This window comes from Ursus americanus, chromosome 26 (assembly GCF_024610735.1).
Source record: "Ursus americanus isolate L20-20 chromosome 26, mUrsAme1.1.p, whole genome shotgun sequence".
Lineage (NCBI taxonomy): Eukaryota > Metazoa > Chordata > Mammalia > Carnivora > Ursidae > Ursus > Ursus americanus.
This window is the reverse complement of record NC_142152.1, coordinates 1,954,423-1,979,002: the sequence shown is the minus strand read 5'-3', so window position 1 is coordinate 1,979,002 and position 24,580 is coordinate 1,954,423. Positions and strand designations below refer to the sequence as shown.

Sequence of the window (24,580 nt, the reverse complement as noted above, 5' to 3'; positions counted from 1 at the left end):
CAAAAGGGTCTATAATAGAGTTTCAGTAGGGGGGGAAAAATCACCATAGCCATGGAAAATAAACACCTTTAGAGAATCTGCTTGTGAACACCTACCCGGGCCTTCCCTCCAAGCCCATGTCTACAGAGGGAAGGCGCCGTTGTCGTGTTTATCTCCGAGCCCAGCTGAAGGAAAGGGGAGGACCAATTAGGAAGAAGAAATGGGGCCGCGAACAGCCCAGCCTGTCGTTCCGACTGGCAGTGGACAGATAGTTTGGTCTTTCATCGGCAAATAATCCAGCCGCCTTCTTAAAGAAGAGAATCGCTCTTGCAAACACCCAGGAAGACCTCTGCCTCCAATCACTCCTTCAGCTCTTTGTAAACCTTTCTTAACCTCCTCGCCCTCTTACGGTTCTCCTCATGCATCTTACCCACCGCTCATAATTGATGTGTCTGACATTCAGAAACACTTTGCAAAACCACAAATTAGTCATGGCAGGAACAAGAAAAGAAGCTCAACTCGACAATTGGATTACACTAACCAACCGGACTGGTGTCTGCCTGGTTTGCACTCGCCGCACTGACGGTAGAGAGAAAGACAACTTTCATAACTAGTAATCTGAGGTTTGCACCACACTCATGTTTAAAATCATACACATCTTCTGGGGACCCACCAAAGGGAAAACACTGCATTTTTCCACGTTTGCATGTCTGTAATGTCTTTGAAAAGTGTGCGGGGCCCTACGTAATAACACCTCCCCTAAGTGCAGCCTACGCTCACCTATAAATGATCCTGACGTTCTTACTCATTCAGAGGGTTCGTGCAGAACATATGGTGTCCGTCTCGCACACGAACGGTGACTTTTTAATTTGGAGTCAGCCACAGTCCTAAATCCTCAGTGTCTCCGGGATTAATTATGGGCACTAGACAGCAACAGCAATCCTCTCTCCGTGATAAGCTGCATGGAGGAGTTGGCACGAGGAGGAAACGGGCCTTTCAAGGTTAGAACCAGAGCGGATGCGCACACATCCTTCACGACACCCCCTTGAAATAGTAATGATACAGTGACCCCCGTTCTTAGAACGCCTTAGGAAAACATCCTCTGTGCGAGAAATGCCGTCCCTAAATGCTCTCTACTGCTTGCTCTCAGGAGAGCCGTCCAAGAGAGCCGCATACTTCTGCCTCTACGGTGACTTACGATTGCTGAACAAACAAATGAAACAACAAAAACCCGTAGTCAGAGGAAAGGACAGCATCTACAGTCCCATCGGCCGGCAGCTTCCCAGCCTCACAGTGGGGACCCCGCAGGAACACAGGCGCTGCGTGTGTCCAGGACACACTGCCTCACCGTGGATAAGGAGAATCACACTCTCTGCCCACAGACGGACAGAGCAGCCACAGCTTCACTGCCCGCGGATCTCCCGATGCTCCCGCAGCGTGTCATCTCAGGCGGAGTTCCTAATCGCAATCGTTCCTACAGACCTGCTCACATAGTTAGACGCTCGAACCACCGTATTGTTTCAGCCATGTGTTCTTTCACTTGCTCATCACCTGTTTCTAAAGACTGAGGAAGGGGGTCGAGTGATCAACTGAGATACTTTCCAGTCCTGTGTTTCAAAATCTAAGATGTTTTACTGAAGCAGGCTAATTGTGCTTGGATACCTCGTGTAAGCACTTGAGAACTCCGACACTTACAACGTGCCCAGGCACCGCACTGGGGCAGAGGGAGCAATGGTGTGCAAAAACAGGGGAGGGTTTGCCTTAGCAGGGAGGGGGTGCATAAGAGAAAAGAGGCCAGCTCATTCCACGGACTGAGGAAAGCTTCCTTGAGGAAGTGACATTTGGGCTGAAATCTTACGGAGGAGTAGGAATTAGCTGGGGAAAGTGAAGTCTGCTCATTGTAGGCACAACAGGAGCAAAGGTCCTGAGGTGGGTGAAGACATATTCTTTCAAGGAATCAAAAGAAGCTTGGTGACTGGGAGTGAGGGGTGCCTGGTGCTAGAAGAGGTGACAGAGGCAGGCAGCGGTTCAACTGCAGGGTAGTCTTGCATAATTGCAGAAACCCAGAGTCTTTTTTCTCAGTAAGTCCGTTGCTCTTGTAGAGTCTTTTCAATTGTATTGTGAGCAAATAAGAATATAGGATCTCACTTTGGAAACTCTTTAAGATGTCACAACACCAAAGTCCTCACAAATACTATAGAATGTAGAAACCTAGGGTGTACAGTCTGAACTGTTCGGACATCCAATTCCTGTTTTGTAACTTACAACACAGGCTAAAGGCTTAACACCCAAGAAATGCAGAGCTATTGCCAAAATGTTCTCCTTGTGTGTTTGGCAGTTTAGTCTCTGAGTCAGGAGCTTCACTAACATGCAGATGAATAAACTCTTTTTATAATTGACCTATACTCAAGAGAATTTTAGTCTTTTATGGATAAAACTTTGATTCCATCGTAGTTCAGAATTTGTTTCTTAGCGTCTTCTTGTAACACTATCCAAGATGGGGCGTCTGGCTAGCACACGGTGGTGAGTTCAAGCCCCCCGTTGGGCATAGAGCTCACTTAGAACAAACAAACAAACAAAATAAAATAAAGTTTTAAATAAAATAAAACTGTCCAAGAGATTTAAAGTTAAATACCAGCGTTGAGATACTGCCCTACTGAAAACAACCAAGTCCTAAAAAACAGAGAGACAAACCCAAAATATCACCCAACTTGTTATGAGATTGAATCCTTTTGCAAATGTGGACAAAAGAATTGAACTAAGTGTAGATACACAATTACAATAGAAATAGTTTTAGGTCATTGGAAAGTGGACTCCATGAAAGGCAATGCAAGGGAGCGTCATAAATATGGATACGTTGACTATCACACTTGACTCAAACCTTTCTAAAGAGAACATCTTTGTTTCTCTTAGCCTGATTAAATATGGGCGTTATTGATAGACAACACAGTGTTCAGCATCAAATGTTGCCGTTTCTCAATTCATAAGTAGCCTCCAACGCAGTGACTTTTCAGTGAAGTAGGAAGTGCTTCCAGTTCTTTCCAGTCTGGGATCTTGTCTCCCGTAGTTCACTCCCATAGCTTAGTAATGGAGAGAGATTCAGGATTTTAAATGAATTGTCTTCTTATTCTTTGTTCTCTTTTCTTTCATTCAGTCCCTTCTCATTAAAAAAAAAAAGTGTTTCGTTTTGTTTTGTTTTTTTTCCTGAGGCAACTACTCCTTTTGCATAATGGTGGTGTCCATTTCTTTGTCTACCAAGGACAGACCTCTCCCTTCCATTCTCTCTTCAGCACTGGCTCCCTTAGCAACACATCAGTCTCTGGGCTTTGTTTGGTTTCGAAAGTTCCTTGGTGATTCTTAGCACCTTTTCCCTCAAGAGTAGTGCTTAACTTTTAGGAACAGAAACTCAAACTTCAGGAACTCCATCCCCCTTCAGTTGTTAAAGAGCAACTATCCCCACGAAACCCACCCCGTTTATCCAGACGCCGTATTTGCAGCCTGGTAATTACCCAGCTGCACAGCAACCCTGCAGGCTCTCGGCGCTTTGGCCACTTCACTTTTCATTAGCACTTTCAGCAGAAAAAGAACAAGAACAACCAGAAGGTTGAAATTCTCAGAAAGCATCTTTGGGCCCTCCCCTGAGTATTCGGGATCTCATAATTTTGGAAAGGGCTTTTGGGATCACCGAGGCCATCCCAGACACGAGGAAACAGGCTCAGGACCGCATGCGACTCCCAGGGACACAGGCTGACAGACTGGCAGCGAGGAGATGAGGACCTCCAAGGAAGACTCCTGTGTCTTCTACTTCTGTCCAGATTCTTTTGGGACACGAGGGAGCAGTTTGGGGTTCTAGTTCCAGCTTCGTTTCCTCCTCACATTGCACTCGCAGGGAAGTCACAGAGCTTTTCTGAAGCCCAAGATGGTGATACCTGCCTTACCTATTTCACAGAGTTATTGTACAGGAAGTTACTTTAAAATCTATAAGGAGGGACGCCTGGGTGGCTCAGTCAGTTAAGCGTCTGCCTTCGGCTCAGGTCATGATCCCAGGGTCCTGGGATGAGTCCCGCATCAGGCTCCCTGCTCAGCGGGGAGCCTGCTTCTCCCTCTCCCTCTGCTGCTCCCCCTTCTTGTGCTCCCTCTTTCTCTCTCTCTCTGACAAATAAATAAATAAAATCTTAAAAAAAAAAAAAGAAGAAGAAAGAAAAGAAAACCATCGATGCCAGCCGAGCACTAGCTGGAGGCAGCAGGAAACATCAGGACAGCCTGCATGCCCAGGCATCGTGCAGAGCTGATAACATAATCGATTTCATAAAATTCCGGTCGGAATTCCAAAAGGACTTTTTTTTTTCCCCAAAAAAAAATGGCCAAGTTACTGTAACTTGAGTATGGGGAATAAAGAACCATGAGTAGCTAAGATACTTTTGAAAAAGAAGAGCAAAGAGGGAGGAGCGTGCTTCACTGTACCGGATATTCAGGAATGCAATAAACCCTTGGTGCCAATAATTGTTGTTTTTCCCAAAAAAGTTGTGTAGATACAGGAATAGTCCAATGATTCAGAATAGAATGAATATGTATGGAATACAATTACGTATAAATAAATGATATTTATCTTATATAGCAAGAACTTTGTATCTAAGAAAAATGTGGGGCGCCTGGGTAGCGCAGTTGTTAAGCGTCTGCCTTCGGCTCAGGGCGTGATCCCGGGGATCTGGGATCGAGCCCCACATCGGGCTCCTCTGCTGGGAGCCTGCTTCTTCCTCTCCTGCTTCCCCTGCTTGTATTCCCTCTCTCGCTGGCTGTCTCTCTGTCACATAAATAAATTTTAAAATCTTTAAAAAAAAGAAAGAAAGAAAAATGTCACCAAAACTCAGTGAAGAAAAGACAGACATTTAGACTGACTCAGAGTTGGAAAGGTGATTTACTATATGAAAAAGAATAAAACTTGCCCTCTGCCTAAAAATATGAACTTCAGGGAGAATTAGAGATATCAGCGTGAAAGATAAAACTGAAAAACTAACATAGAAAATGTGTTGAAGAATTTCTTTATGAACTTAGGCTTGTGTGCCCTCTTTTTCTCTCTCTCAAATAAATAAATAAATCTTTTCTTTTTAAAGGAAAAGATACTTGTCCTAAGTAAAACCAACAAGATATTAATTTCTAGACTACATAAAGAACTCCTGCAGATCATTAGTAAGAAAAAACCACGAGGGGCGCCTGGGTGGCTCAGTCTGTTAAGCGTTGCGCTCTTGGTTTTGGCTCAGGTCATGATCTCAGGCTCCTGAGATTGGGCTCCACCCTCAGCAGGGAGTCTGCTTGAGATTATTTCTCCCTCGCTCTCCCTCTGACCCTCCCCACTTTGTTCCTCCCCCCACCTCACACGCATGCTCTCTCTCTCAAATAAATAAATGAAACCTTAAAAAAAAAAAAAGGAAAGAAAAAGGAATAACCACAAACTCCAATAGGAAAATGGTCCAAAGCCATAAATATTCCATTCACAGTAGAGGAAGGAGAGCTAACAGAGACACTGAGAGGCGACAATCACAGAACTATGTAAGTTAAAGCAACCCTAAAATAACTTTATGTCCATCAGATTGATACAAAATGGACAAGTCTGATCATGTCCGGTGTTGGAGACTACTTGGGGAATGAGGAATCCTCATACATTGCTGGTGGGAGGGCAGACCTAAGGACAGTTTTGTTGCAATAGAATCTGACACTATTTACCACGTATACCTGAGAGCAATTCTCATGCAAGTTCCAGAATGATCCTGCACAAGGCTGTTCATGGCACATTTTCATCCCAGTGGAGATTTCAAACAAAGTAGAGGCATGTGACATAATATTATGGGGCAGTCAAAAGCACTACATGGAGATACAATAACAAGGACAGAACTTGAAACTAGTGTGGAGGGAAAAATTACAACTGGAATGAGATCCCACTCACACTGCATGTCTTCCAAGGATCCATGCATATCCAAGGAAAAACATGATCTGTGTTAGAGACGATGCCTGTGGAGGACACAGGGGATGCAGGTGGGAGAGGTGACTGTGACCAACTAAAGAGTATGATCAACTCAACTATGTGCACCTGTGGTTAAAAATAAAATCCCTCTGGGGCACCTGGGTGGCTCAGTCAGTTGGGTGTCTGACTCTTGATTTCAGCTCAGGTCATGATCTCAGGGTCGTGAGATCGAGCCCCACCTCTGGCTCCGAGCTCCGCGGGGAGTCTGCTTGAGATTCTCTCCCTCTCTCTTTGCCCCTCTCCCCACTCACATGTGATCTCTTTCTCTAAAGTAAATAAATAAATCTTTTTTAAAAAATAAAATCCCTCTAGGGGCGCCTGGGTGGCATAGTGGTTAAGTGTCTGCCTTCGGCTCAGGGCGTGATCCCGGCGTTATGGGATCAAGCCCCACATCAGGCTCCTCCGCTATGAGCCTGCTTTTTCTCTCCCACTCCCCCTGCTTGTGTTCACTCTCTCGCTGGCTGTCTCTATCTCTGTCGAATAAATAAATAAAATCTTTTAAAAAATAAATAAAATAAAATCCCTCTAAAAAATGAATAAAATAAAATCCCTCTAGTGGAAAAGTTTAATGAACATATTTTTTAATATGGTAAGACCAACAACAAGGAAAGGCACATTGTAGGAGCGCTTGGGTGGCTCAGTCATTAAGTGTCTGCCTTTGGCTCAGGGTGTGATCCTGGGGTCCTGGGATCGAGCCCCGCATGAGGCTTCTAGGCTGGGAGCCTGCTTCTCCCTCTCCCACTCCCCCTGTTTGTGTTCTCTCTCTCACTGGCTGTCTGCAAATAAATAAATAAAATCTTTAAAATAAAATTAAAAAGGAAAGGCACATTGTAAACATTAAATAAAATGGTCACTCTGAACTTCATCTAGAAACTATCTCAAGAGTAAACCACCCCTACTGCCTTATAAATTCATCATCATCATCAAGGGAGTGGTCATAAATGTTAAGCAGTTCTTTATAGAGTCTGTCTTGTGGACTGGTAAAGGGGAACGTTGCATCTTTAAAACAATGTGCAACACATTCTATTAACAGCCAAAATAAAAACTTGTGTCTGGGGCACCTGGGTGGCTCAGTTGGATGAGTGCCTGTCTTTGGCTCAGGTGGTGATCCCAGGGTCCTGGGATTGAGTCCCCACATGGGGGGGGCGGTCCCTGCTCAGCGGGGAACCTGCTTCTCCCTCTCCCTCTCCCTCTGCCCTTCCCCCCTACCTCTCCTGCTCACTCTCTCAAATAAATAAATAAATAAATAAATAAATAAATAAATAAAATCTTAAAAAATCAACAACAACAAACTTGTGTCTGTTCTTCAGGGCTAGTTTCAGAGAAAGCCAGTAGGACAGTGACAGAGTTGTTTGGGGAAGTGACTAAGTGCCATTCCCCATACATGCAGACAGCACCCACTCCATGAGATCCCACAGATTTGCACCAGGGACCATTCTAAAGTCCTAAAATGTTAGAATCAAAAATGAGGGCATCCGTCTCTATTTGCTTTATTTCTAATTTTGCTCCTAGCATCCCTACAATGGGAATATGAAGTGTCATTTGAAATGTACTTTCCATTTCAGTGACTCAAAGCTATTATCATAAAGCTGCTCAATATAGAAATACTATACAATTTCACCTCAAAAGGACTTCGTTTCCAAAGGAATTTCATGATACGTGTGATACGACCCCTATATCTATAGGAGGGACTGGAAATGAATGACAGGTCTGTAAGTTCTGCCCCTTTTAATTCTGAGGTCATTTCCATGGCATTGGGTGGTGTTGAACCGGCGGTTGTGGATCTCTGAACAGCATTTGCTCCTCGTCCCCTTCCAGCCCTTCATGGACTGTCACCAGTGCATTACTAACTGAACATGACGGTCACTAGGTTGATTAAAGGGAAAATTGCATTCTACTTATCAAATGCTCATTAGCATAAGTAGCACATGTGCTTGCTTTCTCTTGCCCTATTCAATAAACATTTCATTAGAAAAATGAATTCTGTCACTTGGGAGATGGAGCTCTAACTCATAAACTTTTACTCAGCAGGTAAGTTTCAGAGGAACTTGATATATAGGCCTGGGTGTACGTGTTGCCGTATTTATTTGAAAAATTCCCCAAGCAGAACTTGGCCAATATTTCCCCTTTAAAATAGGAGAAGTAAAAAAGGCAAATTATGTGAGGTCTTGGCCCCTGGACGTGAAGAGCAGCGGGCCCAGGCCCCCTGGGCAACAGACCGGAGCCCTGCAGTGGAGAGACACCAGGAGCTCAGAATGCTCCTCTCCAAAGACAGTGCCACAGCCAGGTGGCAAAAGGCCTGGATGTGGCTGGCCCCTGCTGCAGCTGCCTGAGCTCCAGCGCTGGCCTTCCGTCGCAGCTGCAGCAACCCTCCTGAGCGGCCATCCGTGTCTCCCATCCTACCCCACCACTCCCCTGCCCCCCAAAAAGGTAGAGGAGTGGATGTGTAAGGGAAATGAGGGGAGTAAAGACTTGACTTTCCCCTCTGTTGTAGTTGATACCCTTTGGTGTGTCTGCCCTGCTCGCGATGGCTCCCTCAGTTCTGGAAACAGTGTGCCCACCTTGCCTATCAACATGGTAATGGCTTGCACGCCATGACCCACATGGATCTTCTTTGATTGGATCGGAATTTGGGGGGGTCGGGGGGTTACCTATCTCAAGCCAGGCCAATGACTTCCTTCCTCAGATTCTGGAACTGGGTCAGAGAGACAGCAAATTCCACTAGTTCTTAGAGTCATTGCGGGTACGCCATTGTTCACCACACGGACCACAAAGATAGAGCTGGTCAAAGAGAAAGCAAGCCAAAAAGGAATGAAGTAAAAATACCCAGAAAAGAAAAAGAGAAAACCCAGAGACTTTGCACTTTCGATCCCAAAACGCCTCCAGAATGCGTGCTGAAAGAAACGAGTCTGAAAGAAAGTCCCTGGGTCCTGAAATATTCTTCCCGCTTTTGCTTACACCAGTTTGACTTACTTTCTTTTCCATGCAGCTCTTGAGTCTTGACTAATTAATGTAACATTTTTCTTTCAGGCAGCTCAAAGTGACTGAAAGAGAGCCCCCAGGATTCATCAATATCCAGGAGAAGTGAGTGCCAAGATGTCCACAAAAGTTTGGAAGATGGAAAGCAGATGGCCCGGCAGTAACCGACTCAGCAAAGCAGCGAAAGTGCGGTCCTCTGCACCTGCAGAAGGGAAGGCCAAAAACAAAACAAAACAAAAGCAAGTGGCTATTTGCCACAGAACCCAAGAAGGGGTCAGGATTTAGAAGCAGCAGATACTATTAAAGAGTGAATTAGCATTGGGGCTTTTACACTGAAGAATCCAGTCCTGCATGTGGCTGCTCATCCAAGGAGCCCAGTGACCAGCCCTCCCACAGACCAGCAGAAGATAGGGTAGTGCCTCTCGGAAGAACGAGAACCAAGGGGGCTCTGGCCATGGCCATGGGCTCATGAAGCAAAGAGGAGGGCAATGATGCACTGAAAGACAGTGGAGATGATTGACAGCGTGCATGCTGAATCAGGAACCCCCAGCCCCCCTTTCCTGCCCTCCCAGAATTATTCTTAATATGTTAAATATAGCCAGTATAGCACAGACCCCAACCGACTGGAATGAACACCAGCTTTAGCACAGAGGTAAGGTCTTGTAGGCTTTAACCTTATAGTTGCTAGTGTGGGGAGTGGGGGGCTTAGAAGCATCAGGGTGGCTACAGTAAGGGGCAATCTGGGAGCTCAAGGCAATGGCTATATACCACCTCTAAGAGTTTCAATATTTTAACAACCAGTACGGCTGCACTAGTGTATACCAGCTGAATCACAGAAATATTAGAAAATTCTTCTCCAGTGGAACTGAATTTTTCTTTGGTTAAAAATATTGAAAACTTAGGGTCCCCAAATATAAAAACCAGGTCATGCCCAATCATTCTACGGTGAACCCCAATAGTCAACAAAACTCTGCCCGTGCACACTGGGCTTCCAACTGGCTTTCTGTACCTCAGGTTTAAATAGGAATGGACATGCCAGGTCACTCCCTTTTTGAGGAAGTCCTCTGCCATTAAAGATGGAGACCAGATGAAGGAAATACAGGATTGAGGGGAACAGATGAGTCAGGGAATGCGGGTTAAGGAAAAGACTTCCAGTTACAGAATTAATATCCTTGGAGGGCTAAGAAATCACAACCAGAGAATAAAAACAACCAAAAAAGCATAGATGTCATTCATTTTTTCAATAATTGTTGAACAATTTCAACAATATTTAGCATCAACTATGTATCACCCTGTTTTAGTGATCACTTCCTATATTCTGCCCTCCTGCCACCCCACAGCCCTCAAGGCACGCTCATCACCTCTCAGCTGAAGGTTAGCAACTGACTTCTACTTTCTCTCCCTGTCTCTAGCCTTGCTCTTCTGTAAGCCGCCATTTGCATTTAGAATGTAAACTTCCAGGGGCACCTGGGTGGCACAGCGGTTAAGCCTCTGCCTTCAGTAATCCCGGCGTTATGGGATCGAGCCCCACATCAGGCTCCTCCGCTGTGAGCCTGCTTCTTCCTCTCCCACTCCCCCTGCTTATGTTCCCTCTCTCGCTGGCTGTCTCTGTCTCTGTCGAATAAATAAATAAAATCTTAAAAAAAAAAAAAAGAATGTAAACTTCCAGAATCTGTGGAATTTCCACTGCTCAGAGAAAGGGGCCCAGACACCTTAGCTCTGCACACACAGCTCCTAACTCAGCAGAACTAAAGCACGGGACATTCCCCTCAATGAATTGACATTACACGGCTTTGAGTCTTTGAGTTCCTTCTGCCTGAAATCACCTTCCCAGCTTCGTCCACATTGAGAGACAGCTCCTCTCACGTCACCCTAACAGCAGGCGGCACTGAGCATGCCTCCCTCACTGCCACTGTGCCATGGACAATGTGCTCTGCCCTCGCATGGAAATGCTGGTTATGCGTGCGTTGTCCCTCAAGGCTCGGGACTTTGCCTCGTTTGGATCCTCACAACTTAGTCCCGTGCTCAATACCTGGGGGAGTAATGTTCGTCGACTATAGGTCAGTGGATGAATGAATTTAGGAACTGAGCTGCATCTTACAGGATGAATAGAACTTGGACTGGCAGAAAGAAAAGAGGAAGGCTTTCCAAACAGGGAGAAGGTAATGAGTGTACCGATGGAAGTAGGAATGGGCACAGTAAAAATGCCACCCAGCCTAGAACACAGGATGGAAGCTAGGCAGAAGAGAGCCTGTGAGGCCTTGGAACAAGGATTTGGGTTTAGATACGGCAGAGAATCAAAGCGCTTTTTAAAATGACTTATAGGTCTTTAATTACAGCTTTCAGTTAGACCAATGAATCTGTCAGGAAGCCTGGTGTAGACCCAAAAAAACAAAGCATGGAAAGAGTAACACAATGAAGGCTGACTGTGTGCAAGATGTATCACATGTAACATCTTAGATGAGACTCATTTCCATCTGATGAGGAGGAAGGCTTACCCCCATTTTGGAAATGAAGGAACTGAGACTTCAAGAAGTTATGTAACTTACCAGAGATCACAGAAAATGACAGTAAATTTGAATCCAGATCTGACTCACTGTGAAGACTGTATTCTTTTAACTCTCTATTCGAATTGTATTCAATAACTCTGATTGGTACGGCAATCTAGGGCATTTCCATACTTGACCAAAAATATGACAAATCCACCGAAATAAACACCATTTAAGTTAATTTCTAGCTTTAAGGTCTGGTTTTTTTCATTTACAAGTAAGTAAGAAACACATGGCATAGTATAAACAATTCATGTAGCTTCTTTGGCCTTGGTTTACTCCTCTGTAAACAAACGTACTAGTAACGATTACCTCCTACAGTTGCTACAGCAGACTAATGAGTTAGCGAATTGAAAGTACTTAGCTAGTATTTGATACATACCAATATTTGATAAATATTAACTATTGTCATTACATTTATTTTACTAACTTAATAATACCATTCATGTAATAACTCTAATCACTTAACTGTCTCTTTCATGAAAGAGACTAGAATGGTGGTAACCAGGGGCTGGGAGGTGAGGGAAATAGAGAAAAGTCGGTCAAAGGATACAAACGTCCCATTGTAAGACGAATCAGTTGTGGAGATGTAATGTACAGCATGGTGATTATAGTTAATAATACTGTATTATGTATTGGGAAGTTGCTAAGAGAGTAGATCTTAAATGTTCTCATCACAAAAAAAGGAAGATGTTAGCTAACACTATGGTGATAATCATTTTACAATATACAGGTGTAATACCAACACTGTTGTACACCTTAAACTGATGCAGTGTTATATGTAAATTATATCTCAATAAAGCTGGAAAAGAAAAGAAACATGAAATAAAATGTTTCTCTTCAGGATACAAAATGCCTCACGTGGCACATTAAATGTAAGAATTACTTTGCAAGGGGCGCCTGGGTGGCACAGCGGTTAAGCGTCTGCCTTCGGCTCAGGGCGTGATCCCGGTGTTATGGGATCGAGCCCCACATCAGGCTCCTCCGTTATGAGCCTGCTTCTTCCTCTCCCGCTCCCCCTGCTTGTGTTCCCTCTCTCACTGGCTGTCTCTATCTCTGTCGAATAAATAAATAAAATCTTTAAAAAAAAAAAAAGAATTACTTTGCAAGTTAACGTTTTGAAATTATTGGCAATATAGAAGTGAATCTTCTTTGTACCGTCTTACTATAAATAGCTGTGCTACAGTCAAATATATTACAATTACTCCCTAGAAATCGGAGCAACCCTTTCCATCCCACGAAATATAAAATCAGACACATAATAAGGCACTGCTTTTGAACTTCTTATAAGCCCAAAAGGTACCACAACTTGTTTACCTGACAGCTCAGCCATTAATTTCAGAAAGGTTAAAATGAATAACCACCCAGGTTACAGATGCCTTGCAGGAATCCCTCTGCTATAATCTCATAGTTTTTTCACCTAATTAATTTCCCCTTTCCTTGCACCAGAGTTGCATGAGTGTATCTTGTTTGGAGGAGATTAAGAGTCACACGCTTCATTAGCAAGGTGTAAATTATCAGTGAGGCCCTCTCCATCCACCTGCTTAATCGGGTTAATGAAGCACCTCTGCAGGGCCGTCCTAGCGCCGCCCTCCCCATGCTCCCGGCAGGTTCTCCCTCCTTCGGCTGCCTGAAAAACCGGGCAAGTGTTTAAAGGTGCTACTGGCCTGCTCTGTTTCCAAAGAGGGAAACCTCGACTCTAAAATTCAGCTTCGCTTTGGTCTTCTGAAAGACAAAAATGTTGCTTCGGGAAAACTGCTAACAGGTGTTTTTGCTTTTTGCCTTCCTGTCTCCTGCTCTTTCAGAGAGTTCGCCCCAAGTGGGGCTTGCGTCCACGCTTGGCGTTGGGGTCGTGACCATCTAATAGTCCTAATCTCCTTTCGGGCCTCTTGAATATCAGAGCAAATGTCACGGAGGTAATCTTCATCACGGTTTCTTCTGGTTATCTCTGCTTTTTAGATCATCAGGGTAGCTTTTCTTTTTCATCACTGCTAAGTGGGTGTTGACTTAAAAACCTCTGCCAGACATTTTTAAAACTGTGATACATCGTGGTTAGCTGTGTTTAAGCTGGTCATTTCTACAACCTCCTTCCTCATAAAGGAATGCTCATGGTGGCTCTTCAAGCCCTCTCGGTAATCTGCAAGCTTACTTGGAGTGCGCTGATCGTAGACCTATACCCGGCTAACGTAAACATTTCCTGGGACGCTCTTATATCTGCTTCTGTTCTACTCTCCTCTGCAATCTGTCCTCTGGGAGTAAAGCTATGGGCTCCACGCTTTCCTCAGGTCTGCACGTAGCAGAGCAGGAATGAACTCCTGGGTCCTCTCTCTGGCATCCCCTCAGGCCAAATTTTCAATGAACTTAAAATTAATTAGAGGTCAAATTTGGATGTCAGTGACTATCTCGGGAATTTTGTCAGAGAAAGAAGCCCATTGTGCTTAAATCCCTTGGCCATATGAATTAAATCTCTTCTTAGAATTCACCATTATCAGATCACCGACTTGCCCATCCCTGATGGCCGATAAGAAATGCGCCAGCCCTTCCTTGCTTTCTGAAACTTCCTAAAGGGTAAGACGACATGCATGGAGAAAAAAAAAAATCCTTTCCTAGATCAAGTTCTCTCTTTCACCGTCTGTATACACTTTGATTCGAAGTGAACAGGGTTGGGGGTGGGAGAGGAATAAAGATATAACTAGAAGGGGATCCGTGAGTACATTCAATGTGTGTGCTGGTTTTGGGCCTTCAGGTGGAAACTACCAAGGACAGGTGTGCTAAACGCTTTAGTTTCTACTACAATATTTATAGTCCTCCGTCGATGCAACCTTCCGCACATTGAAATTTGAGCTTTTAAGACCATGTCTCATATGGTTAATGCCATCCCTTAAACATAAACACACACATGCGTGCACACACACGCACAACACACATGCGTGCACACACACGCACACATACCCACACACAAGCACTTGGATAGTCCTGTGTTTCACAGAGATCCTTCAGTTTCTTATGATAGGACAATTTAAGGTGAATTATATGAAGAAGCAGATTGGTCCACACGTAATGTCAACACTGATAATGCAAATATAGGAGAGGATTTTAGACACGTAAGATTTTTCTTTTATTATTAATGAAAATTAATCAAATGACAGCTGAATGTATTTCCATTCAGACTGTTGGGACAGTGTTAATATTAATGTTGGGATGTGTTTATCTTCACTCTCAGTCATGGTTACAATGATTATGTTGTTAAGAAACCCTCACATTTGCAGTAGGTCCCTCATTTACTTCCTTTATAATCACTCCCGTTACAGTCACAACTACCCACTTCTGATGTAATAATTCTCTTTGCAGCCGTGTAATCTCTAACAGAACATTCATTAACATGCACCACACCCACCTCAACGTGGGCTAGGCACCAAGAAGTGTCCAGGGCTGTTCGGGAGTCCGAGGGACAGCAGACAGCTCTGACACCCAAAATGTGCTAGAAAGCAATGTACTGCTTCCTCTCCACATAAGGAATACTTGTGCCTCTCTTTTCTCTGTGAACAAATGCAGTTTCTCATTGGCTCCAGCATAAATCTAAGCAGAGAATGTAGCCTTAAATTTCATATCTGGATGATGGCTGTGTATAGGACATATTCTGGGATCCAATTTGTACCTCTTCTGCTTCGTGTTGTTGTTGTTGTTTTAAAGGTTTTATTTATTTCTTTATTCAAGAGAGAGACCGAAAGAGAGCCCGAGTGGGGGGAGGGGCAGAGGGAGCGGGACTACACAATGCTTTTGAAGGCAAACTAGTAAGAAGAAACACCTCCCTGCACTCCAGGCACTATCGATGTTTAGACCATTCCTCACCTAGGGAACCATATATTTCAGCCCTATGTCGATTGTACCAAAAGGCTGCATTAACGTAGACTGACAACTGTAGGCATTATAATCAGCGTGCAAATAATATCAAAGGATAGGTGAGAAACAGGATCTTTTGGGAGAACCACCTGCAATGTCAGATGATTCCCAAGAATGTGAGTGCAATCACATGGTGCTCAACTGCCCCAAAGCTGTGAAAGTTGACTCTATACTGTTTTTTTCCATAGGCACCTTGGTATGTTTCTAGCTACTGAACGCTTCATAGCCACTGGTGTTTTTATGCCTTTAAAATTTTTCATTAATTAAATAAAAATCAAATGCAACTTTGAAGTCTCTTGATTTTCTGCTACCCTGAAAGCATGTTCTGACTTTTCAGATAAGATGATTTCATTCCATTATGTTCAAACTTTCTTGTCTTTCTGATAAGTGAGCCTGCATTAGGGAAAAAGAGGGAAAGAAAGCAAACAACTTATGAAAACGAGACTTTTCGGCTGTAGGGAATGGCAAACTGGAGTGTCCCAGCTTTAGCTGCCTTGAGTTATATTTCATAGTTCATAGTTGAAGCCAGTCGCCTCCATTCATGGATTTATTCAACGGTTGACGTCATTTACTGAATGTCAGTACTCTGTGCTCAACACAGCATTAGACAATGGACATCTGTAGACAAAAGACAACCCTGCCCTCAAAGAAATGACACTCTAATGAAGAAGACAGACAACCTATTACCACCATGTGTGCTATCAGTATGACAGGGACAGCTTCCTGAGCACAGAGAAGGGGGCTCACTCCCACCAGGACAGGAGGAAATAAAGGTTTCCTTGGCTAATAAAAACCAAAGATTTTAAATTAGCAAGATATCTTAAACATCCTGTAATTCAACCTCCCTTCCATAGACTACAGAAATTCTGTCTACAAAACATGTGACCAAAGTTTCATCCTGTTTCTGCGTGACTGGTTCACGGAGGAAGAGTTTGTTCGCTCCTCTGCAAGTTAGTGTTTCGCACTATTTGGTGGCTCTCATTGTTGCTAAATTATTTCTTAGGACAAGCCAAAATTTTTCTCCTTGTAACTCTATCTCCCACCACGCCCACCACCTTTCACTCTAGAATATAATTAATTCCTTCTTTACTTTTTCTATGTCTCCCATATTTAAAGACAGTGATTATATCCTCCCTATTTATTAAATATTCCAAATTTCCTCCAGTGTTCTTTAACTGAATTTGCAAGTCACCGTATTTTTCAAAGTCCTTCATAAAGTGGACCCAGACCTGGTTGCATTTCTGCGGTGATGATTGGGACATTGTATTTCTACTAATTCAGTCTACAGTTGTGTTTCTTTCCTGATTGGGAAGCTCTCACTTCTCCTGCACCCCAGTAGCTTTTAGAGCCCAAACCATTCTTATCCTGCAAATGCCTTCCAAATCCTTTTATTTTTTTAAGGTTTATTTATTTGAGAGAATGAGCGCACACACACTCAGGGGAGGGGGTGGTGGGGGACAAAGGCAGAGGGAGAGAGTCCCAAGCAGACCCCCCTCTGGGCACGGAGCTCAGTCCCAGGACCCCGAGATCATGACCTGAGCTGAAATCCAGAGTCGGAAGTGCAATGAACTGAGCCACCCAGGTGCCCCCAAATCCTTTTCTATGTTCTCTTCTTAAGAACATCATCATATTCTCAGGCACCTGGATGTGAAACCTTGAAGTCTTAAGTGGGTATTTATTGTATCTCATTTGGACTATTTATTTGTTTTAAAAAAAATTTTTTTTAAGTAAACTCTACCCCCAGTTTGGGGCTTGAACTCATGACCGCAAGATCAAGAGTCACATGCTTTACCCACTGAGCTAGCCAGGTGCCCTATTTAAATGGCTGCCAACTGGTGTTTCTACTTTAAATCTCTTCGCTATAATTCATCCTTCAGCTACTACCACAGTCATTTTCATAAGGAGGCAACTCTGATCATGTCACTCCAACTTTTTATACTTCCACTTCTAATGGAAAATTTTAAATTTCTTAATCAAATATACACAATTTTACTTCCCACATTCTATTTGTGATCTTATCGTTACCAATAGGGTGGTAACTGTGCAATTATATTTACAACACTGGTTAATACTCCAAGTTCACTTTATTACTCATATATGTTCTATTGATACAGAACTATCCAGGGCCCTAAGTATTGTTTTTTACTTCCTGTTCTGCTTTTCCTCCCATTATTAGGCACTTTTTCTGATATGATTTTTCTTCAAAGGCCACAACTGCTTTGGGGGCGCCTGGGTGGCTCAGTTGGGTAAGCATCTGCCTTCAGCTCAGGTCACGATCCCAGGGTCCTGGGCTCTCTGTTCAGTGGAGGGTCCGCTTCTCCTCCCTCTGCCTGCCGCTCCCCCTGCTTGTGCACTCTCTCTCTACGTGTCAAACAAATAAATAAAATCTTTTAAAAAATGTTACAAAAGAGGCAGAATTTGAGTTGAGCCTTACAGGATGCCCCTGGGTGGTGAAGTCAGTTTAGCATCCAGCTCTTGGTTTCAACTCGGGTCATGGTCGTGAGATTGAGCCCCTCGCGCGGGGCTCCATGCTCAGCACAGCATCTGCTAAAGATTCTGTCTTCCTCTGCCCCTCCCACTCGTGCTCGCTCACTTTCTCTAAAATAAATACGTAAATCTTTTAAAGAATCAGATAAACAATGATTAGGATTTGGTGATTGCAATAGGAGAAAAACATTATTGGTGTTGGGATTTGCAGAAAAGAATCAACTGGAAGTTGGCAAAAAATTTTGATTGGTCTAATTGCCAAGAATATAAAGTGCATGAGAAAAAGCGACAGGCCCTAAGAGGGAAAAAAAAGGGATCAGATCTTAGTGTACCTGAATTCCAAATGGAGGCATTTGATACCATTGGAATGACAAACTTGCAGTTTAGAGTGATCGAAATACCACCTGTGCCTGCAAGCTTTGGAGTGCCTATCTCTTCAAAGCTGATAAAGATATATACTAGGTTAGGGTTTGCACTGTGCCGTTTTCCAATTTGAATCAGTTGAAGTAGATAGAGGGTAGTGGGTTTTATGACCCTTGCTGTATACCACTGCATAATTCAAGAAGATGGGGACACCGCCCACTTTACCCTCACGTGACAACTGCACGCACAGATCCCTTGTGCTCTTCAGTGTAGTAACAACACAATGCGTCTCTTCCTGTTGGGGACAGCGACAGAATTTCTTCTGATTGTTAAGACTTGTATGTACATTTTAAGATTCCTCCAAGTATTCTTTCACCACCTTCTTCTGAAAATCTCTGGGTTCACGCCACAAAGGAAGAGCTGCTTACCTGTTGCAAGGCTCTAATGCTGCTAGGTTTCTCCTCCTCCTCCTTTATTATATTCCTTCACTATGTACTTCTTGCCTCTGACTTTGTGCCATTTCTGTGCACATGACAACTTTTTTCCACCTGCCTCACTTCAATCTCTGAGCATCCCAACCTCATCAAAAAGGCAGAAAATCCCTCCTCTCTAGACCATGGATTCTTAATCTGAAGTTCATGGGACCAGTCCCCACATACAGATATACAAAGTGTTTGTACATAGAGTTCGGGGGAGGGGGATGGTCCAAGAACTTGGATGGAAGAAAAAAACCACATCTTTAATTGCACTCACCTAGTATAGAAATTTAGCATTTTCTTCCATTATGAATATAGGCACCATACTTCAATACCTTGAGCAGTGCCTGTGACTTTGTCTTGAATAGAGAGATCACAGACATTTTCATATTTCAGTAGTTGCAGATACCTCAAAATATTGTTTAGGCCCATCAATACCTCAGAATTAAAGTCATTATTAGACTAATTGCTAGATCGTATATTTAAGGCATTAATAAAGAAAGGTACATATTACTATACCATAACTTTTTAATTATTTTGATAGCTATATTCAATTACTTGGTTTCCTTTGCAATTCTACATATTTTTAATGCATTTAAAAATGTTCTGAGGAGGGGCTCCTGGCTGGCTCAGTAAGTAGAGCATATGACTCCTGAACTTGGGGTGGTCATGATCTGAGCTGAAGGCAGATATTTAACTGACAGCCACCCGGGCGCTCCAAGCATATGACTCTTGATCTTGGGGTGGTGAGGTCAAGCCCCAGGTTGGGTGTACAGCCTACTTAAAAAAAAAAAAAGCCCTTCAGTCCCTGATGCCATGAAATGCACTACATGCCCTCCTACCTGCTGGCCACCCTCGGGGGTAATGGCTCCCCCCAGTGTCAAGGGCATCAAGAAGAATCTGGACAGCGTGGGCATCAAGGCGGATGATGACCAGCTCGACAAGGGCATCAGTGAGCTGAATGGAAAAGTATTGAGGATGTCATCGCCCTGGGTATTGGTAAGTTGGCCAGTGTGCCCGCTGGTGTGGCCGTGGCTGTCCCTGCTGTCCCAGGATCTGCAGCTCTGCTGCCGGTGTCACCGCAGTGGCAGCAGAGGAGAAGAAAGAGAAGACAAAGGAGGGGTTGGAGGAGTCAGTTGACAACATGGGATTTGACTTTTTCCATTATGGTCCCGTTCTCCTGCAAATAAAACCCTTTTTACATAAGAAAAAAAAATTTTTTTTAATGTTCTTTTTTTTTTTTAAAGATTTTATTTATTTGACAGAGAGAGAGAGCACAAGCAGGCAGAGTGGGAGAGGGAGAAGCAGGCTCCCCACTGAGCAGGGAGCCCGACGCAGGGCTCAGTCCTAGGACCCTGGGATCATGAGCTGAGCCGAAGGCAGTTGCTTAACCAACTGAGCCACCCAGGCACCCCAAATGTTCTAAGCAGTCTATAAGCATCAACAGACTGCCAAAGGAGTCCAAAGCACAGAAAGGGACTAGGATCCCTGCCCTGGAGGGAAACCCCACTGCATTTAGAGTACCTATACTTGGTGAATGCTTTAGGAAGCATATTTAGCAGATCCCTAGAGCCAGGCTATCCTTCCAGCAACAGAAAAATGACTAAGAGCATGGGCTGGATCCAAGAGTTGGGTTTCAAATCCCAACTCTATCATTTCCTGGGGATGCAGCATTGGACCTATCCTCAAAACTCTGTGCCTATGTACTTATCTAAAAAATAGGCTGTAAACAAATATCTAAATGATTAGCAAGTGCTTGGTACATAGTCAGCATTCAGTAGATAAATAATAGGTATCATTAATAATAATTATAATCAATTATCACAGATGATAATAATAGTAATACAGTTGATTATTAATATTAATTATTGATATAATTATAGTTTATCATAACGACTATGATCCCGTTACAGCATCTTAATTATCATTTAATGTCAATGACTATGGTCCCCTGTGACATCCCCCTCAATTCTGTCAAGATATGTTTTTGTCTCAAAACATTCATCATTAAAATTCTTCTGCAGAAGGCTGATAATGAAAAACCCATTCAATTCAATTAATATTTATTAAAGAACTATTGTGTGTGCTGTACCCTCTATTGGGTGCTGAGATTGTAAGGTGGCTAAGGTTTAGCTGGCCCCCTGCCCTGTGTAGCTCATGGTCTAGCTGGAAAGACAGTCATGTAAACAAACAGTTATGATAACTTGTAATAAGTGCTAAACATTAGTACTAGCAAAGTGCTGTGAGAACTTGGTAGACAGAGGGATTAGCTAGTCAGGGAGGCGGTAGCCGAGCTGGAAGTCTTCACAGAGATGGTGATATTTGAGCTGTCTGGAAGGATGAGAAATGGTTTACCAGGCAGAAAGGGTATAACATGAATCAAAGCACAAGTCAGAGAATTGCCAAGGAATGCCACGAACAACAGTTTTGCTCGATATAGGGTCCTGTGGCCTTTCTGTGTTACAGATCTGGTTTCTAGAAACTAAATTTAATAGCAGCATGAAAAAACAGATGGGAAGGTGGCGAGGAGAAAACAGGATGGGTAGGTGAGAGATCAACGTAAGATCTCTGTCAGGGTAGAAAGGGTACAAAACAGACAGATGAGTGCCCTCTGGCCTTGTCTTTGGCTGCTAGAGCCATCATTACGTATCAACAACTTCTTTGTATTAGGCACCTGCTGTATTCCAAGTCCTAGACTGGGTACTGAGGGGATAAAAGTAATTTTAAAGTGAAAACCCCTAAAAATTTCATCCTCTATAGTGAGACGACAGACACGTGAAAAGTCAACAAATAAACGAGGGTGTGTGTGTGTGTGTGTGTGTTGCACACATGTGTACACACATATGTATGAATATGATGCTGGTAGACGTTCATCACCATCTCTCCCTGACTTCTGTACTCTGTGATAAAGTGTTTACTGGTCAACTTCTGCAGCTGAAACTGGTAATATGGAGACAGCAACCAATCCCGGTTTCACGGCTATGCCCGATTAATCTGAGATCAGGATGGATAGCTAATGGGGGCTTAGAGCATCATCACATCAGCCATTAACTTGAGGGGAGGCGGTTTTTCCCTGACAATACAATCACTTGCCTCGTGCCTGGAATGTTTAAACATAGATAATATTTTGTATCTAGCAATGCAATTTTTGTAAAAAAAAAATTAATAAAAAGTTCTTCAACATACTTTTTTTCTCTCCCCATTAATAGTATAATTAGTTTATTACATGTTTGATGTAAATTTAATGGCTTCATGGATCAGAAGCTTTTAATACTACCTAATAGGTATTAGTGATTATTCCAAATATATGAACCATTTTATTTCTTAGCAGAATGCCTATCTGTCTTATAAAATGAAAGAGTATTATCTGTAAGAAAACCCCCCATCTTGATCAATATTGCATCCTAAAGTACACTGGGGTTTTCTTTACTACCAGTGTAGGCACGGGTGCCCAGCTGGCTCAGTCCATAGAGCATGTGACTCTTGATCTGGGGGTCGTGAGTTCAAGCCCTGCATAGAGCTTTCTTAAAAAAAAAAAAAAAAAGTGAAACCACTGGTACAGGCAACAAAATGACGTCTTGTAGTATCCACAACTCCACATGTTTTATAGCAGAAAAGTGTCAGAAGGAGCCCCACAGCCATTCAGCCTGAGGAAATGTTATCTAGTCTTTCTCCCTGGCCCAGAAAGAGTAGAACAGAGGAATCAGAACTTGGCCAGAAACCTAACAATGTCTAGATATGCCACCATCTTCTCTCTCTTTCTCTCTCTCACTCTCTCTCTCATACACATACACCCCTCTCCTTCAGGAAATTCAACTGTCAACGAGGAGTCAACTGTGAACAAGGCCAGCCCCATAGTTGACACAGTAGAAATAAGGACTTGCACACTAAATTAGATAATAAGTATAATCCCACTGTATTATTAAAGGAAATATGAACATATGTATAGAAAGCCATTTTGTAGCTTGATTTGATCATTCAATTTCATTGTGTTATAACAATGTGCTGGGAGCGTCGGCTGTTGACAAGGTTCAAGAATGTCAGTGCAGGTCGCACCGCCTGAGAAAGACTTGGGAACAGTGTGGGGCTGTGGAAGCTAGATGTACCGCAGACAAAGCTTTCTAATGTCTGTAGCAAGTCTGATTGCTTAAAGACATGAATATTCACTTTTTTCCCCAGTAGGATTATTTTTAGTAGGATTAACCCTAGATCCTAGAAGAGAAAACAGGGGCGCCTGGCTGGCTCAGTCAGAAGAGCATGCGACTCTTGATCTCGGGGTCTTGAGTTCAAGCTTCGCGTTGGGTGTAGAGATTATTTAAATTAATTAATTAATTAATTTTTAAAAATTTAAAAAGAAAACAAAAACAAAACCCTGGTACAACTAGTTTCCAAGTTCAGCTAGCAGGTAAGACCTTTGGCACTCATTTGGCATGTAACTCACTACTTACAGTACCACGTTTCCTTTTGGTCTTAAATTTTAGAAGACCATCACAGACATTAAACATCTCCAATATTTTACCAACTCAGCTTGCTTCCACTGAATCAAGGACCTAACCATGACCAACGAGGTTTAAATCGAGACCTAACAGCAGTACTTGTTGCCGTCAACTTTTTCTAAATAGAACAATGCCATTCTCCATTCTGCTTCTGTCCCTACCACCCCCCCACCCCTGCCTTAGGACCAGGGGAAACGCTGGCCATCCTCTGGTTCTGATGAAGACAGAGTGGGAGAAAGGTGGTGAGCTGCGGATAGACTGCCAAGTTCATGCCAGCTGTAAAAAGGGAAATATTAAAGCCACAGCAGTCTTTTTGCGAGCCCATTGATGCCAGGCGCCACGAGAAGAAAATCTGCATTGGCAGGTTTTGTTATTTTTTAACTTGACCCTGACAATACCTGCTGGGCTACCTGTGCTTTCTGCCAAAGAAGTGTCAGATGAGGGAGGAAGTTTGCACACCTGGTGAATTCAACATCACAATGCCATTTGGAGGGAGGAAAGAGAGAGAGAAAGGCAACTGCAGAAAAGAACAGAGCCAAGAAATAGAAACTGGGGAGGAGGAGGAAGAGTAATGAAACAAACAATTTGGAGGAATTCTTGTGTGACATTTTCCAAGATCATATTACACCACAGGGACAGTAATAATTAAGTATTATGGCAGCCTCGGAGTGTGAGAATACACCACTCTGGGCTTGAATTTTTGTACCTGGAACTCAAAAGGAAACTCTGCACCAGCCACTGTGTCTGTCTTAGATTCTGATGCCCTGTTTGGCTGTGCTGCTACTCTGCAGAGTTTCCAACTGCATGTAATTAAACATTAAGTGGTCTCTTAATGGGCTGTCTTTTCCAGAAAGGCCTTTCTTTAATTTACAGTCAGGATGTCTGTAGAAAACACTAAATGATTGCTTTTGCCTATCCCAGTGACACTTTGGCCATTCCATTAACAGCCCTGTTTTTTCAGGAGTCAGTTTGATTGAGGCAATTGGAGGGGGTAAAGGAGGGGTTAGTTTCAAAGATGTTCAAGCCAAAGCCAAGCTTGTTAGCAGCAACTGTCACACAACAAGGCCAGGACACAGGACACCATATGGAGCTGCAGCGGCCTCACACCCTAGGACCCACGTATGTTCTCAGTGCAGAGTATCTCACGTGCTCCAACCTCCCTCCACATGCCCAGGACACCCAGAGGGGCTTGAGTGGGGAGCATTACAAACCGCTTCCGTTCATTAGAACATCTGAATTCTATTCGAATGTGTTTTGAAAATACGTGTTTTCAGTCATTAGAGTACCAACAAACATACAGCTTCTGTCACTTACATTTCCATACAT

General features: G+C 43.4%; 1 pseudogene; it reads left to right on the top strand.

Annotated features, from left to right (window-relative positions):
- The first annotated feature begins 19,579 nt into the window (after nucleotides 1-19,579).
- On the top strand, nucleotides 19,580-22,654 carry LOC123800604 (large ribosomal subunit protein P2 pseudogene; annotated as a pseudogene).
- The last annotated feature ends 1,926 nt before the right edge of the window (nucleotides 22,655-24,580 follow it).